The 6,993-nt window shown below is 38.4% G+C and overlaps 1 long non-coding RNA gene across 1 annotated transcript; it reads left to right on the forward strand.

Moving 5' to 3' along the window:
* Nucleotides 1-258: 258 nt before the first annotated feature.
* Nucleotides 259-1,909, forward strand: LOC131016631 (uncharacterized). Its single transcript, XR_009099145.1, has 2 exons — nucleotides 259-1,019; nucleotides 1,644-1,909. It is a non-coding gene; the product is annotated as an uncharacterized LOC131016631 (long non-coding RNA).
* Nucleotides 1,910-6,993: the final 5,084 nt, after the last annotated feature.

The raw sequence follows: 6,993 nt of genomic DNA on the forward strand, positions 1-6,993 counted from the left end.
AGGCAGAGGTCCAGTCGCCGGCTCTTCGCCGGAGGAAGGCTGCGTGCGCTGCTGCTGCAGTTGAGAGAAGGGAGAGCAGTTGAGGGAGAGGAGAGTCGGAGCGGCGCTCGTCGCCGGGAGTGGTGGCACGCGGCCGGAGGAATTCTGAGAGAGGGAGAGATGCGAACAGCGTGATATGAGAGAAGGGGTTTGGCGTGAAGAGAGTGAGAGGGAATGGGGGGGCGCGGATGATGGGGAAAAGAAGGGGGAAGGGAGTGTTGGGCTTTAGGTTTGGGTTAGGGGTTGGGCCGATTTAATTTGAAGTGTTGGGCCGAGAGTTGGGCCTTTGTCTTAAATTTTGACTTGGGCCGATTTTAATTGAGGGTGGGCTTGCGAATTGGGCTCAGTTTATTTAATTAGTTATGGGCCGATTTTTATGAGTACTTGGGCCGAGATTTTTTAATTAAATGGGCTGGATTATTTCTTAATTTTGGGCCGATTTTCTTTTATTAAGTTGGGCCTTTGATTATTTTAAATCATGGGCTGCCCAAGTATTTATTTAATTGGATTTGTGCAGATTTTATTTAAAGGAGCTACACTATTATAATTAATTAGACTTATTAAGTTTAATTAATTATTTTCAAAGAGTAAATTTTTATAATAATATTACATTATTATTATAAGCATATTTTAAGTAATTTCTTATTATATGCCAAGCATGACATGAATTTGCATTATATTTTTGCAATAAAAGTATTTAAGATTTAATTGGTTTTATTTATAATTCCAATTATTAAAAGATGAGTAAGAATATTGTTGGTGTTCTTAACTCAAGAGAAAATGTTTTCAATTATTTATTCATTAAATTTTGAAAACCCGGCTAAGTGAATCATAGAATATTAAGCACTACACCATGACTTAAGATTAGATTCAAGGAGACCTATTAAGAATAGATTTCTTGTAGGCTTTGAGCATCAGGAGGATTAGCACTGCTATTCCGATTCAGAGATAAGGTTAAACGACAGGCTTTGCCTATACAGGTGGGCATTACTTTCCAAATGTACAAAGTATGATTGAGTTATTAAGCTCTAAATGTTTTCAATGAAATGCAAATTATTTATTTAATGTAATGAAAACTGTTTATCCAATAAAATGTTTATGTGCACTCTGCTCTGTTTAAGGCTCGTACAGTTAATCAATTGAGGTTCTCTTATGACCTAATACGTTGTTTGAGAATTGTGTACACTTGTTAGTTGACTCGGTGGGTTGATCTCCATCGGGCTCTAACCAGAGGCGTTATAAGGGTGCTCGGCTGGATGTGTTCCGGAGCATGAGAAATATCAGGCCTGCCTGGGTAGCGTCCCGAGGTCAATTCAACTTGTCTGGGTTACGCCCTCAGTTCAAGTAAGCGGGAGACAGAGATCCGTCGGTGGCTAAAAGGTCCGGGATCACAGCGAGTAACAGAAAGGGAGTGTGACATGTGCGCACAAATGAAAGAAAATATTTTAACATGCTTAGAAGTACTTCTTTCAATTTAAAACCTTCTAAGTCATGTCAAGTATGATTGGATAAACTGTCTTTATTAAAATATAAAATATTTCAGAAAATGCATGCCCACTAAGTACATTAGTACTTAGCCCAAAAATACTTTCAAATGTTTTCAGGTTGGCTGGCTGGTGCTGACGGGACGGAGCTGAGGCTAGCGATAAATTCCTATGTTAGACTTCCGCTGTAGCAATTACTCATATCAGTCTTTTGTTTTCCCAACTTAAGTTCTTCATGTTAAATTTCAAATGATATACCTGACCGAGCTTAGACTCTTCACTACTAAATTTATGCCAATGAATGTCGGTTGTCAGAAGCATGAAACAAAACTTGTGATCCAAAGGGGCATAGCCCGACTTTCTATCCTATTTCGGGTTTTTACAAGGTTGTTCCTTGTTTATTTCTATGAATTAGTTGCACCTCGATTATATTTATTCATTCAAGAATTGGGGTGTGACAGAATGGTATCAGAGCATGAGTTTTCTTTCATGTTTCTGATAACCATAAGTTTTTGATGTCAAGTCTAGAATAGTATCTCTAGACTTCTAAGAATGTCAGTTAACCTCAGCTCGCCGTCACACTGCCGCAACCAAGGTACGATAATAGTTTCAAAAAAAAAATATATACATATATGTATTTCAGATGTTATGAATGTATCCAAGAAAAAGTGTGCGCCTTATGTTTATGATACTATGTGAATTGCTTACCGCTTTCCATATGTTATAAGTTATGAATTGCTAATCGCTTTCATATTGTTATTTTGGGTCTCCGACTCATATAACCAAGCTCAGTATCGTGTTTGGGACAACCCGAGCCCTTAACGATAAGATAAGTAAGTATCGTGTTTGGGACAACCCGAGCCCTTAACGATAAGATAAGTAAGTATCGTGTTTGGGACTACCCGAGCCCTTAACGATAAGATGAGTTAAAGTCGTGTTTAGGACTATTGAGCCTTTCACGAATACCAGATGAATGGTCGAGTTAGATTCTTTGAATCTTCCCGGCAATAGAAAAGTTTCATGTGGCATTTAATGTCAACATGTTTCAAGTTTCAAAGAGAATGAACGAATAAGAAAGCTTTATGTTGTCGTTTTAGGCTAGCTGCCTATACGATTAGAATGGTGGATCCTCTTGCAAACTGTTTGAGTACCACCCAAGAATGTTTTGAGAATGTTAATCGTGATAGCACCGCTTGATCGATTTAAGTAAAGACTGGTAAGATAGAAATGTTTAACATAGAGATGTTACAACATAGAGGCACTGCCTTAAGACTAAGAATTCACTTGAGCTATTTCAATAGCGGTGAGATTAAGTTTTTCACATAAGAACTTATGTTGCTTATGATTATGATGTCAGTCGTGATAGCTTGGCTAGAACGACATAGAATGGACTTTCATGGTATCAGTAACTTATGATGAAGTACTTTTTAGCAAGTGTTTTAAGTTAGAAGTTTGACCAGAGCCTTACATGAATTAGAAGTTGACATGATTGGGGGCGAAACTCCCATTTGACTGAGTGATTTGTTTTGTTGGGTCTGGCCAGCCCACATGACTAAGATCTTGGTGATTGTCAATTAAGATTTTTGATATCGAGGTAGAGCATCATCACAATATATAGACTCGCACTATATAGTTGTCACAATAGAATATTCTTTTATCACGATAAGTATAGTAGCGATTAGAATTACTCAGTTTGTCATTAGTTTTCAACCATTAGAACGATGCACTAAGTATCAAGCTGTCTTTTGGTAATCAAAGCGATTTTTGGAATCCCAAGCGAAGAAATGGAGCAGATAGTGAGTATGATGAAGATTTCAACCAGCTGTCAATATGTGGTCTACATGGTGGACAATAATAAGAAATGCGTAAAGGAGTTCGTAAATGAATCGCGTCATGAGATATTCAATTTCCCTAGTGAACCAGGGAGACATTACGAAGGAACAAGCAATGAACGAGACTCTCACCACCGAGTCACTACAACAATTGGAGAAGGAAAAAGTTCACGCACAAACAAAATATGTACACCACCTCAAGAGGGAGGTAAAGAAAATGAAATGGAATGAAAGAAATAGAGGAAACCCTTAAATAGAAGGAAAGCACTAGAACTACACTTAAGGTATAACCCAACCCCAAGGCTAGTAGGCTCAAGCTAAGAGAGTGAATGCTTTGGCTAAAGTGCCAGAAGCTACAGCAAGAATAAAGTTGGAATGCCACCACAATGAAAACTTAGAAAACCCCATTAAATAACCATTTGGAAATGGGAAAATGAGTTTATATGGCAGAAGGAGTGCCATTAATCCTCGAAGTGAAAGTTACGAAGACGATGAGAAAAGTTTGATGTTAGAATTCCCTAGTCAATCTGAGAAGATGACTTAGGACGAAGGAAACAATTAAGGAAGTTCAACAGATTTGAGAGTACAAAGATATTTTTCCCAATGAATTACCAAATTTTCACCAGACCTAATTTCATGCAACATAGTATGTCACTATGGGGAGCACTAATTAAAGATGTCAAAGAAAAGATGATACACTAAGGATGTGTATTGATTATAAGAAGTTGAAGCAAGCTCATAAGAATAGATATCATATTCCAAGGATAGACGACCTGTTAAATCAGTTGAGAGGAGCCGGTGTGTTTTCCAAGATTGACCTAAAATCTGGTTACCACCAACTCAGGATGAAAAGAGAAGACATTCCAAAGACAGCGTTTTGAACGCGTTATGGACTTTACGAGTTCACAGTGATGCCTTAGATTTAACGAATGCCCCAGCAGTTTTCATGGACCTAATAAACAGAGTTTTCCATCAGTATCTCGATAGTTTTGTCTTAGTGTTTATCGACGACATCCTCGTATACTCTAAGACCGAAGAACAACATGAAGAGCACTTACGCATCGTACTCAAAACCTTGCGCAATGAGAAATGGTTTACCAAATTCATCAAGTGTGAATTTTGGTTAAAGGAAGTTATGTTTCTCGGTCACATAGTGTTGACTGAAGGAATCTAAGTAGACCCCGCCAAGGTCGAAGTAGTCAAGGAATGGAAGACACCATCAAATGTCAATAAGATTAGAAGTTTTCTCGGTCCAGCAGGTTACAATATAAGGTTCATCGAAAGATTCTCGAAATTGGCTAGGCCAATGACTTGACTTTTAAGAAAATGGACTAAGTATGTTTGGTCCGAAGTTTGTAAACAAAGTTTTAAGTAGCTCAAGACTAGGCTGACTACTGCACCAGTATTAGCAATACCATGGGAGAATGAAGAATTTGAGGTGTACACTGATGCCTCGAAACTAGGAATGGGTTGCGTGTTGATGCAAAATCAGAAAGTGATAGCATACACGTCTCGTCATTTGAAGCCCCATGAGCTGAACTACCCGACTCATGATTTAGAACTAGCAGCCGTTGTGCACGCGCTGAAGATTTGGAGACACTACCTCTATGGAGTTAAGTGTAAGATCTTTACAGATCATAAGAGTTTAAAGTACTTTTTCGAGCAAAAAGGATTTAAACATGAGACAACGAAGATGGCTCGAATTAGTAAAGGATTACGATTGCACCATCAGTTACCATCCAGGAAAAACGAATGTAGTAGCTGACGCCCTGAGTCGAAAAACGAAGGCTAAGCTAGGGTATTTCATTACCCAACATAAAGAGCTGATTCGTGAGTTCGCCTCACTCAGTTTAGAGATTGTTTATTCCCCAGATTCAGTATTGGGTTATGTAGCTGCACTGACAGCTAAACCTGATTTGAGAGAAAGAATTGTGCAAAGCACAAAGAGAAGATTGGTTCTTGGAGAAGATGCGTCTCGCGGCAAGAACGAATGAAACGAAAGAATTCACTGAAGCAAATGATAACGCACTTATGGTTGATGAAAGATTGTGTGTGCCACACAAAGAAGAATTAAAGAATGAGATTATGAGCAAGGCTCATGATACTCCATACACTGCACATCCAGGCAGTACAAAGATGCACCAGAATTTAAAGAAAATTTTCTGGTGAACAAGAATGAAAAGAGATATAGCGTCATAGCGGACCGATTATCAAAGTCAGCGCACTTTCTGCCAATTCAAATGACTTTTGGATTGGAGAAACTTGCAAAGTTATATATCAAAGAGATAGTACGCCTTCACGGTGTACCTGTATCTATCACGTCAGATTGTGACACCAGATTCACCTCACGTTTATGGAAAAGTTTACAAGAAGCAATGGGCACTCAGCTGAACTTCAGCACAACGTACCACCCTCAGACTTACGGGCAGTCAGAAAGAACGATTCAGATTCTAGAAGATATGTTACGAACAATTGTCGCAGACAAAGGTGGAAGTTGGGAGGATTTGTTACCTCTTGTAGAATTTGCTTATAACAACAGTTATCAAGCAACAATTGGAATGGCTCCATATGAGGCTTTATACAGCCGAAAATATAGTTCATCACTTTACTAAGATGAAGTGGGTGAAAGAAAGCTGTTAGGTCCTGAACTGGTCCAACAGATGGTTGAGAAGGTCGACCACATCAAGCAAAGAATCAAAGAGGCTCAAGATAGACAAAAGTCTTACGCCGATAAACGCCGATCGGAGTTAGAATTCAATGTTGGGGATCGAGTTTTCCTCAAAGTTTCTCCCTCAAAGGGAGTTATACGTTTCAGAAAGAGGGGCAAGTTACGACCCCGTTATATAGGACATTTTGAGATCCTAGATAAGAAAGGCCATGAAGCCTATAGGTTGGCATTGCCACCCAGTATTGGAGACGTGCACAATGTGTTTCATGTCTCTCAGTTAAGAAAGTATGTGTTTAATCAAAAGCATTTGATTAAGCAAGATAAAGAAGTCCTAGCCAGGACCTAAGTTATGAAGAGAAATCAGTCCAGATACTTGATCGCAAGGTTCAAGTTTTACGAGGCAATAATATTGTTCTCGTCATGTAGTGGAACCATCACAGGATGGAAAAGGCCACGAAAGAGATGAATGAAATGAAAGACTAGTATCCCCAGCTAGATTATCAGATATGCAATTCCGAGGACGGAATTTTTTTTAAGGAGGGAGGGATGTAATACCCCGTTTCCCCGAGCTAAATTTAGAATTTATTTTCGAACTTAGATTTAAGATGATTCACGCCGGATTTAGAAAAAGAATTTATTTTAATTCCAACAAAAATGATTTACAAAAGCATTTGTAAATTTAGTAATTAAATTTATATGCATTGCATATTTATTTAATTTAGCATTCAAGCATTTTCATGAGCTATTTATTTAAGCAAACACTGAACGATTATTACAGTTTTCGTAGTACAACCCGGAAGATTTTTATTTTATTTTATTTTAATCCCTCCCACTACACCCACTACCCACTACACCTACTCCCTTCTTTTGCAACTCAACTTTTAGCCATACTTTTGTTAAAGTAGGCTGTCTTGTCTCCCAACACTGCACTATAACTTAAAGAAATATCCTTAGTAAAAACTCCTCCTAA

The sequence above is a fragment of the Salvia miltiorrhiza genome, chromosome 3 (assembly GCF_028751815.1).
Source record: "Salvia miltiorrhiza cultivar Shanhuang (shh) chromosome 3, IMPLAD_Smil_shh, whole genome shotgun sequence".
NCBI lineage: Eukaryota > Viridiplantae > Streptophyta > Magnoliopsida > Lamiales > Lamiaceae > Salvia > Salvia miltiorrhiza.